We start from the raw sequence: 12,013 nt of genomic DNA on the forward strand, positions 1-12,013 counted from the left end.
CCTTTTCTCGTGGTTCACAGCAGCTTACAATAATAGATAAAAATAATTTCCCGTTTCAAACTGAAAATAAAATTGCAAACCTCACATCTCTCCCTCTTCTTTCCTTAAAGGATGCCTGCCATTCAGATAGGGTTGCCAAGTGTTGGTTAGGAAACACCTGGACATTTTGTGGGCAGAGCTGGGGGACGGTGGGGTTTGGGGAGGGGAGTGACCTCCGGGGGTATAATGCCCAGTCTAGACTCTACCTTCCAAAGCAGCCATTTTCTCCAGGGGAACTGCGGCCAGACCCCTGCAGCGATCAGTTCCCGACAACTTTCCTGCAAGGAAATAAAGTTTATTGAGACTTTGAAGTATGCAGTTTCTCTCTAGGCATCTTGTGTGTTAGAACTGACAGTAAGCACGTGAAGCCAGCAGATATGCACCATTCAGGAGTGTCCCCTGATGGCTCAGAGCCAATCAAGGAATAGGTAAAAGCAGGGGTCATTTCGTAGAAAAAGAGGTGCAGGAGCTCATTAGCATAACTCATTAGCATAACCTATTTGCATATGCCGCACCCCCTGACATCACCGGAAGTGTGTCAGAAGGCAACATCCACCGCTCAGGCTCCACTGCTAGCTATTGGGGGGGGGGGAAGGTGCGGATCTGCCCTGGCAGAGGAGGGAGAGCTTGTACCTGAATGAAACTTGGTCTTAAGGGTGCCACTGGACTGTTTTTTTTGGGGGGGCTTTGCAGCTTACCTGGCTGCTTCTTGCTCTGACTGAGGGCTGCTGGGAGCAGGGGGTGGGGCTTGTCGCATGTGCCCAGCCCCTTGGGCTCTTTACTGCCGGAGCTCCGCTCCTGTGCACTCCTGCAAGGAAATGACCCCTGGAAGCCCGCCAAAGCTAACGGGTTGAATTTCCCAAGAGAAAGCTACTGCAAGGCACCAAGGCCAACATGCTCATTTTACAGAGATAAAGAAACACAGAAGGCACAGTGAACAGAAACTTAACATTCCAGAGACACCCCTCCACTCCATGGCAGCTAGAGGCCTAGCTGAGAACTGCTCCCTGTTGCCTGGAGATCCATTTTAATTCGGGGAGATCTCCAGGTCCCACCCTGAGGCTGGCAAGCCTTCATTCAGCCCCCCTTAGCTGCCCTGGCAAGCAGGCAGGCGTTGCAGCACCTCCTGAAGATCTCCAGAGGGGGCCCTCTCTCTCAACCTCTGCAGGGAGCCCCTTCCACAGAGCTGGGGCCACGATGGGAAAGGCCCTGGGTTCTGGTCTATGCCAGACGGGCCACCCTAAGTGGCAGAATAGCCAACAAGCGGCTGCTGGGAAGCCGTAGTTGGTGCACAGGGACAGATGAAAGGCGGCGGCCCTTCAAACAGGAGGCGGCATCAAATAAGGCAGTGCGGTGGAGTGGTTACAGTGTCAGACCAGGATCCGGGAGATGCAGTTTTGAATGCTCTCTCTGCCGTGGAACCTTGCGGGGTGACTTTAGGCCGGTCACCCTCTCCCACCCTAACCTACCTCACGGGGTTGTTGTGAAGATAAAATGGAGTCGAGGGGAGAGATGTAAGAGAGAAGAAGAAGAGAAGAGATTGGATTGGGTTTATACCCCACCCTTCACTATCCAAAGGAGTCTCAGAGCAGCTTACAATCTCCTTTCCCTTCCCCTCCCCACAACAGACACCCTGTAAAGTAGGTGGGGCTGAGAGAGCTCTGAGAGAACTGCCCTTGAGAGAACAGCTCTGAGAGAACTAGTGACTGACCCAGGGTCACACCAGCAGCTGCATGTGGGGGAGTGGGGAATCAAACCTGGTTCACCCAGATGAGTCCGTGCTCCTAACCACTACAGACATTGCAACTCTACATGCTAATGGCAGACTCCTGCATTGCATTGAAGTCCAAGGCTGTCTCCTTCACCAGGGTTCATTTATTAGGGCCTGCCATAAAAGCACAGGGGAGGGGGGGAAGAAGACTCAGGTGCCAGTGCTAACTCACCTACCCACCTCAAAGTGCAGAGAGAGAGAGAGCCCGGGGTGTGTATAAAATTATCATTAGCCCCTACGGGCGAACCTGACAGGGCTGGTGTGTCAGGTTCACTCAGAAAATGGCAGTGGAGTATCTCCCTCGAAGAAGAAGAAGAAGAAGAAGAAGAAGAAGAAGAAGAAGAAGAAGAAGAAGAAGAAGAAGAAGAAGAAGAAGAGCAGGAGATTGGATTTATACCCTGCCCTTCACTACCCGAAGGAGTCTCAGAGCATCTTACAATCTCCTTTCCCTTCTCACAACAGACACCCTGTGAGGTAGGTGGGGCTGAGAGAGCTCTTTCCAGAACTGCCCTTGAGAGAACAGCTCTGAGAGAACTTGTGACTGACCCAAGGTCACACCAGCAGCTGCATGTGGAGGAGTGGAGAATCAAACCCTGCTCTTCCAGATTAGAGTCCATACACTTAACCACTACACCAAACTGGCTCTTGGGACCCAAAGCCAGGAAAAGTAATGACAGGGGTCTCATTTGAGTTTACTTATGGTTTTTTGGTATAACCTGCCTGTCTGTGCTTTGTGGAACTTAAACAAGCTTAGAAGTGTCCCATCTAGACACACGGCTGTCCGATCCGGCGCCTTCCAACCAGGCCTTGGGACCGGCTCAGTCGCTGTCTGGGAGGCTGGGATTCAATCGGTTGGAAGTGGCTGAAAGAATGGGGAAAGGCACAGGGTCCTTACAAGCGCCAGAGGGATTCGGGCAAAACCATTCCTTTCTGATGGCTGGCAGCGAGGAGGTCGTGCGGAGAGGATGACTCACTCCCTCTTAGCCGTCCCGATGGTGCAGATGACACAGCTCTGCCGCCCAAACAGCTGGGGAGCGCACGCCCACGCAGGGACTGCCACGATGTGCGCAAGCAGGCGCAACCGGAGCATGGCTCCGGGGCTCAGCAGCAACAACCCAAATGTGCAAGTATAACAGGGGAGGGAAGGGAGAACTGGTTGGGAGGCAACTTCTTTGAGAGAGGCTATACCAGTTGTGGCGAACCTATGGCCACGGGTGCCGGAGGTGGCACTCAGAACCCTCTCTGTGGGCACGCGTGCCATCACCCCAGCCAGGCCCAGACCATCATTAAAGTGTCGAGTTCTCTGCCAAATAATTTTAAGTAAATGAAAGCAGTTGGGATTGCTTTCCTTCCTTTGTTTGGATCATCTTAAGTTAATGTATGAGTTGCTTTTTCTAAAGTAAAACCTCAGTATTCAGGTTAAATTGCCGTGTTGGCACTTTGCGATAAATAAGTGGGTTTTGGGTCGCAGTTTGGGCACTCGGTCCCTAAAAGGTTCGCCATCACTGGGCTATACGCTGCCATTGGGTGTGTCTGCTCCTTTAAACCCATCTTGCCTGACACCCATTTAGGAATGCCAGCCTCCAGGTGGGACCTGGGGGTCCCCTGGAATTTCAGCTCATTTCCAGACTGCACAGATCAGTTCCCCTGGAGAAAATGGATGCTTTGGAGGGCGGACTCTATTTCAGTGGACTCCACTGAGGTCCCTGCCCTCCCCAGGCTCCATCCCCAAATCTCCAGAGTTTCCCAACTTGGAACTGGCAGCCCCGTGCCTCCTGCCCCTCACCAGTGGCCAGGGGGGACCTTGCAACTAGTGTTCCCTCTAAGCTGAGTTAGTGTGAGCTAGCTCACAGTTTTTAGCCTCCATCTCACATATTTTTGCTTCAGACCAACACCTGAACCTGCATTACACTAAGTCTGCTCGTTTGTCCAGGCAGAGAACGCCCCGGGCAGTGTTCCCTCTAAGCTGAGTTAGTGTGAGCTAGCTCACCTTTTTTTTAGCCTCTGGCTCACACATTTTTGTCTTGGCTCAGGAAAGCAAACTAACTTATGCAGGAGCCAAATCGCTCGCTCACAGCTTTAATGCCAGGAGCTCACAAAGTAGAATGTTCACTCACAAGACTCCACAGCTTAGAAGGAGCGTTGCTTGCAACCAGGAGTCATTTCATAGAAAAAGAGGTGCGGGAGCTCATTAGAATAACTCATTAGCATAACTAATTTGCATATGTCACACCCCCTGACATCACCGGAAGTGTGTCAGAAGGCAACACCCACCGCTCAGGCTCCACTGGACTGTTTTGGATTGCTAGCTATTGGGGGGGGGGAACAGTGCAGATCTGTCCTCGCAGAGGAGGGAGAGCTTGTACCTGAATAAAACTTGGTCTTAAAGGTGCCACTGGACTGTTTTGGACTGGTGGGTTGGGGGGGGGTCTCTGCAACTTACCTGGCTGCTTCTTGCTCTGACTGAGGGCTGCTGAGAGCGGGGGGTGGGGCTTGTTGCATGTGCCCGCCCCCTGGGCTCTTTACTGCCGGAGCTCTGCTCCTGTGCGCTCCTGCAGGGAATGACCCCTGCTTGCAACCCTAGCAAATGTATGCATTTGAGGCAGTGAAATACCCCATTCCAATCTCCAATGTAAACCCTCCTTTTCAAAATACTTCCAAGCAGTTCAGAAGTTCTCTGGCAGAACTCTTTCGCTGGGGCCTGGTGTTCCCAACTGAAGGATATTTCCGAACTTCACAAGTACACTGAGTAACAGCCAGGGCTTTCTCGAAACATGATCTCAAGAACTCGCGGTGTCTTTTTTTCACCAAAAGCCACCCAAGTGCAGTGTGTGTGTGTGTGTGTGTGTGTGTGTGTGTGAATCAGTGGCTCTGAAAGTGAGAAAATGAACACACACACCTCCCTCAGTTGTAAATGAATCGTTACATAAAGAGTTACTTGTGGCAAATCGGAGAAATGTAGCCCTGCTAATCTGCAGATTCTGTACTCTACAGAGGAACATCTGATGCTTTTCACACGCCCCGATCTCCTCCCCTGGGAAAAGGGCACATATGGATATTTATTATTTTTAGAGCGCAAGATCTGGTGAGTGGAGCTTGGAAAAAAGAAATCCGTTCCTTCTCCAGAATGCACACCACGACAGCACGACGCATCGACTTGAACTCTTCATCTCTGCTTATGAATGTTTTCAAATTTATCCTCATTTGAACTTGCCAAATTTTGGACCTCTGAATGACCTGGTGCATTAGGACAGGGGTCCCCAACGTGGTGAGTCAACGTGTAGTGGTTTGGTGTAGTGTGGTTAAGTGCATGGACTCTAATCTGGGAGAACTGGGTTTGATTCCCCACTCCTCCTCTTGCACCTGCTGGATGACCTTGGGCAAGCCATAGTTCTGTCAGAGCTGTTCTTGAAAAAGAGCAGTTTCTGTCAGAGCTCCCTCAGCCCCACCTACCTCACAGGGTGCCTGTTGTGGGGAGAGGAGGAGAAGGTGATTGTAAGCCGCTCTGAGACTCCGTCGGATAGAGGGAACTGCCGTGTTCCCTCTAAGCTGAGTTTGTGTGAGCTAGCTCGCAGTTTTTAAGCCTCCGGCTCACACATTTTTGTCTCGGCTCAGGAAGGAGGGCTCCGGAGTAAACTAACTGATGCAGTAGCCAAATTGCTCGCTCGCCACTTGAATGCCAGTCGCTCACAAAGTACAATTTTTGCTCACAAGGCTCCACAGCTTAGAGGGAGCATTGGAGGAAAGCAGGGTATAAACACCAACTCTTCTTCTCCCTCACTTACTGTGGAGGTGGCAAAAGGCCCTGCCCAGCAAGGAATCATAGAATTCTAGAGTTGGAAGGGTCATCTAGTCCAACCCCCTGCACAATGCAAGAAATTAATGACGACGTCCCCCCCCCACCTCCAGTGACTCTAGAGGAAGCTCTGCTACTAAGATGATAGTGTAGCTTAGGCAGGGCTATTTTTGGGCGGGCTTCAGAGTTGGCCACACCCACCAGAGCCAAAACCTCTGTGTGCATGGCTACAGAGGGAAGGCCTGGTGAGCGACCCCCCCCCCGTGACTCCGAGGCAGGTGGGCCAAGGGGAGGGCCAGCTTGCCCAGGCTCCCCGCAGCCACGGGGTACCCAGGCAAGCCAAGGGAAGGCATGGGGTGTGGCCTAATATGCTGATGAACAGTGCTGTCAGGGGTGTGGCCTAATATGCTGATGAGTTCCTGCTGTTAGGTGTGGCCTATTATGCTAATGAGTTCCTGCTGGGCTTTTTCTACAAAAAAAGCCCTGAGCTTAGGGTTGCTAACTCTAAGTTGGGGGATTCCTGGAGATTTGGGGGTGGAGTCTGGTGAGGGCGGGGTTTGGGGCGGGGAGGGTCTTCAGCAGGGAATCAACTTCAGCAGGGTATCAAGCCACAGAGCCCACCCTCCAAAGCAGCCATTTTCTGCAGGGGAACTGATCTGTCTGGAGATCAGTTGCAATTCCAGGGGCTCTCCAGGCCCCACCTGGAGGTTGGTTACCCTAGCTTTAGCTGCAGATCTTTTGGACAGCAATTTGAGGTGGGTCGCCAACAAAGCCAATGATGATTGGCTCATGAGTGATGGTGCCTTTCGAACATGTCTGAAACATGCTCCCATTTCAAACTTTAATTTTTGAAATTATTCTCCTTAAATTATGAATGAGTTGGGCAGGAACGCACAGGAACGGAGTTCCGGCTGGCTCCGGAGTTGGCCACGGCCAACAGGAACTCATTAGCATAATAGGCCACACCCAATAGCAGAAACTCATTAGGATTGGCTACATTAGGGGTGTGTGGCCTAACATGCAAAGGCGTTCCCGCTACAAAAAAAGGCCCTGGGTTTTGACAACAAACAAGGTAAACAGAATAAGAAGCAAAAGGTGGGTGTGGCTGGATGACCACACTTCTGGTATCATGGGGGTGTGGCCTAATATGCTAATAAGATATGCTGTCAGGGGTGTGGCCTAATATGCTAACGAATGTCTGCTGCTGGGTGTGGCCTATTATGCTAATGAGTTCCTGCTGGGCTTTTTATACGAAAAAAGCCCTGTGAATGACCACATTTTTTGGGGGCGGGGGATTGAATCAAGAGCAACAGCAGTAAAAACGCATAAGCAAAAAGCCTTGTGGCAACACAGTAAAGGAAGGAAAAAAGGACTTCTCGGTATATCCCGACACCAAACCCTTCCAACTTGCGAGTGCTGCAGGCTTCATCTCCCTGCCTGTGGCCCGTTGATCATGCACGGGATTAGGTTCATTGCAACCCTTTTTGGCACACGGCTGCACCTGACTGCTTGACCACAGGAGCCACTGCATGTGAACAGTTCAAGGTGCCTAAAGGTGCATAACAGACCTTCCTCATGTAGCAGTTATAACCATCAGAAATGCATGTACTGCTTAGTGCAAGAGAAGGAGAGCAAGAACCTGCTAAATGGTGAGCGGCAAGATTTAAGGACTCTGCATTTCTGTGCATAAATTGCCCACCAAAGGGAGGAGTTGGGAGAGACACTTGGAGGTGGCTATTTAGAAGTCAGGCGTGTGGTGGTTAGGGAGGGAGACCGCGTGGGAGGAGAGCGCTTGGAGGAAACTCGAAGTGCTTTTCTTAGCAAACGGCATTTTGCCTCTGTGTGGCTGTGCATTGAAGAGGTTCAAGCCCTGGCATCTCCAGGTCAAGGGAAGACCAGCAGAACTGCCTGCCAATCAGAGCAGACCATTAAGCGCTAAATGGACCAATGGGCTGGCTCAGCTTCAGGTGTGAAGATCAGCTTAGGGCAAGTGGCATCGGAAGTGCTTTGCCTTCAGGAGGCCATACGTTCAGTTCCCATCCTGGCCTCTCCACTCGAAGGATCTCAGATACCTGAAGAACTGTGGCCAGTTATCTTCTGCTACTTTTTGATCCCGCCATCCTCTTGAGCAGGGCTCTTTTTGTAGAAAAAGCCCAGCAGGAACTCATTAGCATAATAGGCCACACCCAACAGCAGAAACTCATTAGCCTATTAGGCCACACCCCCATGTTACCAGAAGTGTGGTCATCCAGCCACACCCACCTTTCCCTTCTTATTCTGTTTACCTTGTTTGTTGTCAAAACCCAGGGCTTTTTTTGTAGCAGGAACTCCTTTGCATGTTAGGCCACACACCCCTAATGTAGCCAATCCTAATGAGTTTCTTGTTGGGTGTGGCCTATTATGCTGAGTTCCTGCTGGGCGTGGCCAACTCAGGAGCCACCCGGAACTCCGTTCCTGTGCATTCTTGCCCAAAAATAGCCCTGCTCTTGAGGAGATAAACATGTCACCCCTGGGCCTCCTCTCCCCCATTTCAGCCTCACAACCTCCTTGTGAGGTGGCTGAGTGTCAGGCCCAAGGTCACCCAGTGAGCTTTCATGGCAGAGTGGCGGGGAGATGAACCACCCAGATCTCTCCAGTCTTTGCCCAGCAATAACACCCCAGGAGCAATGCTCCCTCTAAGCTGTGGAGTCTTGTGAGCAAAAATTCTACTTTGTGGGCTCCTGGCATTAACGTTGGGAGCGAGCGATTGGGCTGCTGCATCAATTAGTTTGCTTTGGAGCCACCCTTCCTGAGCCAAGACAAAAATGTGTGAGCCGGAGGCTAAAAAAACTGTGAGCTAGCTCACACTAACTCAGCTTAGAGGGAACACTGCCCGGGAGTTCTCTGCCTGGACGAACAAGCAGACTTAATGTAATACAGGTTCAGGTGGGCAGCCATGTTGGTCTGAAGCAGAAGAACAAAGTTCGAATCCAGCGGCACCTTGAAGACCAACAAAGTTTTATTCAAGGTATAAGCTTGACCGTATCTGAGGAAGTGGGCGTGCACATGAAAGCTTACACCTTGAATAAAATTTTGTTGGTCTTCAAGGTGCCACTGGATTCAGACTTTGTTTAGTTCTGTCAGGACAGGAACTCGAGGGAAATTTGACTGCCTGTCAAAGCGGAGAAGGAACTGCAACTAATTTGCCGGTTCCATAATCTCTGGAGGGAAGAGGATGAATTTTCGACCTGCTTGGTTGGTAGATTGCAGGGGAGTCAAAGGGGCACCCCTGCCTGATCGGTCCCGCTGCCAGCCTGAAGCTATTGAAGCTGACTACGTGTTGGAGATTGGCGTCCAATTTTGTATGGAATTGTTACTGTTCCCAATGTATGTCAGTAAGAGTATGAAAACCACAGCACCTTAAAGGGAACACCCTGATGAAGGATGGATTTTGAAACGTTCTTATCAAACATCCGGACACAACGTCAAATTATTTAGTAGTTCTCCATTGTTTAGACATTGTAGCACACACCAGTTCTCTATTGTTTACATTTTGTACTTTTTCACTGTAGCTACTTCGTATACATTATTCTCTGTTACACGTTCTTCAGCTTTTTGTCAAGTTGTAACTGGTGAGTCTGTTAACTACACTAGTTTTTGCCTTCTATTACCATTTTATGATCGTTCCAACCAGGGGTCGTTTTGTAGAAAAAGAGCTAGGGAGACTCATTAGCATAACTCATTAGCATATGCCACACCCCCTGACATCACCGGAAGTGTGTCATAAGGCCACACACCCCGCCCTCAACGGTCCCGGCCGCCGCCGCCGGCCTTGCAGCTTCACTGCCGAGCCCCATGAGGGGCCCGGCGGTGGATCTGCAAGGCCGGCGGGAGTGCAAGAAAGCCCCGCGAAGGCCCTCCCTGGCCCCAGGCAGGCAGGGGTGGGGAGAGGCAGGGCGGAAGCAACTTACCCTCCCTCTTCTCCTGCATCCTCCTGGCTGAATGAGGGCCGGAAGCGGGGCGGCCAGAAGCAGGGGGCGGGGCTTCGTCATGTGCCCCGCCCCCTGCACCTCACCCGGGGGAACTGCGATCCCCCGCAATCCCCCCTGAAATGACCTCAGGTTCCAACAGACATCAAGAGAAGAGCGCTCATCTCAAAAGGCGGATTTCGTTCCATATATTTGAGCATCCTTTTAAAAAACAATCCCTCTCACCACCCCACCACCCCCGAATAACTAAGGGTGCCAACCATCAAAAGCTACTGGCTCCACGCTTTCTAGGAACCAGCAAAGACGTCTTTCTTTCAAGAAATGTCTCACCAGATTTGGGTCTCTCCCTTTCCGCTACTGTTTGCCTGCCGTGTGCTTTGAAGACACAACTGAGTACAGGGTCCCTCTGTGCGTCATCCGTTACGTATCATGCTGATACATTGATGGACATCAAAACAAAAGCATCCATTTAACGGGGACAAATTCAGGATGAGGAAACAGACGGTAGCACAGAAATAAAGCACCGTGGGTTAGACTCACGCAAGTGGGAGCCAGGGTTAAGAGGGAAGTTTTCCATTCAAAGCAGCCGGGGTGAGAAATCTGAGATCCTTACTCATTCTCCCCTTGCTTCCATTAAGATGTTCTGTCAGCACCTCTGCTAGAGTGGCAGGAGAGAAAATTGGATTCCCAGCTGCTGGGAATTTGCACTCAGCACCTTGAACCTGGGTAGAAGCCTTCCCCAAGCCCATCAGCAAGGGAATCAGAGAGACACCCAAACATCCCCGTGGATTGTTACAACTGATGGCTGAAGCTCACGGTTCCGAAGAGGAGGACAGAGACTTGAAAAGGGTCAAAAAGGGAGCACTGTCTTGGCATGAAGATACCCATGACACCGGAGTTGGGGAAGATTCAGGACAGATTTAAAAAGAACACACAAGAAGGTGCCTTATACTGAGTCAGACCACTGGTTCATCAATGTCAGTACTGTTCACTCAAACCGGCAGCTGCTCTCCAGGGTCTCAGGCAGAAGTCTTTCACATCACTGACTGCTTGGCCCTTTTAACTTCTGCAAGCCAAGCAGATGCTCTACCACTGAGCCACAGCCCCTCACCTTCATATCCCCTTCATAGTCCGTCATATGCATACTCCATATAGTTAGCTTATGGAACTCACCACCACAAGATGCAAAGATGACCACCATTTTTAATCTTTTTTTTTTTTAAAAGGTGTGAAATAAATTCCACAGAAGACTGGACTACCAAGGCTATTTCCCACGGTAATTGAAAGGGAGCCTCCTCATTCAGAGGCAGTATACCATCAATTGCTGCATAGCAGTGACAGCTTCCTAACTGGGCAGTTTTCCCCAATAGCATCAGTCTGGCTGGATGTTGAACTGGATGGATTTATGTCTAATCTAAGGGTCCCCAACCTTTTTGAGCCTGTTGGCTCCTTTGGGATTTTGCCACAGGGGGGTGGGTGGGTGCAATCATTGGGTCCAGGAACAAAATGGTTGCCGCAGGAGGCAGGGCCAGCTACACAGCAGAAGCCCAAATTCAGGGGAGAAGAGGACTGATTGGAAAAATACACCAGGAAAGACGAGTGAGATAGAATAAAACCGACACGGTGGTGGCAGCTGCTGTTGAAACAATGGTATTTTAACTGGCTTAGCCTGCTGACGGTGGAGGAGGAGGAGGAGGAGGAGGAGGGTTGGTTTTATACCCCACCCTTCACTCAGAGCGGTTTACAGTTGCCTTCCCTTCCTCTCCCCACAACAGACACCCTGTGAGGTAGACGGGGCTGAGAGAGCTCTGAGAGAACTTTGACTGACCCAAGGTCACCCCACTGGCTTCATGTTTAGGAGGAGTTGGGAATCGAACCTGGTTCTCCAGATTAGAGTCCGCAGCCTTTAACCACTACACCAATGTGCCTCTTTTGACTGCTAGAAAGGCTGCTGCGGGGATCATGGACCTGCGTGGACAAAAGCAGTTTGAATTCTTTAGCCAACAAGCAGAAAGGAAACAAACAAACCCCCAAAAGGTGAATGTCAAAATCTTTTATTTACAACAGTCTCCAAAACAAACCAAAAACTTTGGGGACGTAGGGGGCAGGAGGGGGGTGGACAGGAAGGGAGGAGAGAAGGCAACCTGAACATAAGCTCATAATGGGTACATTACATGAGAAAATTGTGCTATGTAATCTTTCCAAGTAACCCATCACTCGAATCCACACCCAAGGAGCAGAAATGTGTTCTCACCCCCCTCGCCATCTCACAACACTCAGAATTCTTGCCAACAGGCCTTCTACCTTGCAGTCTCTTCCTGGCATCTCTGCTGTCTCTATTTGTGCATAGCTAAGGCAGGTCAAGCCCACATTAGGATATTCCCAGAGACTGGTTAAGAAACAGCCAAATAGAAAATTATGGGCCCGGGTTGGAAATTC

Source organism: Gekko japonicus, unplaced genomic scaffold, assembly GCF_001447785.1.
Source record: "Gekko japonicus isolate JY-2015 unplaced genomic scaffold, Gekko_japonicus_V1.1 scaffold916, whole genome shotgun sequence".
Classification (NCBI taxonomy): domain Eukaryota; kingdom Metazoa; phylum Chordata; class Lepidosauria; order Squamata; family Gekkonidae; genus Gekko; species Gekko japonicus.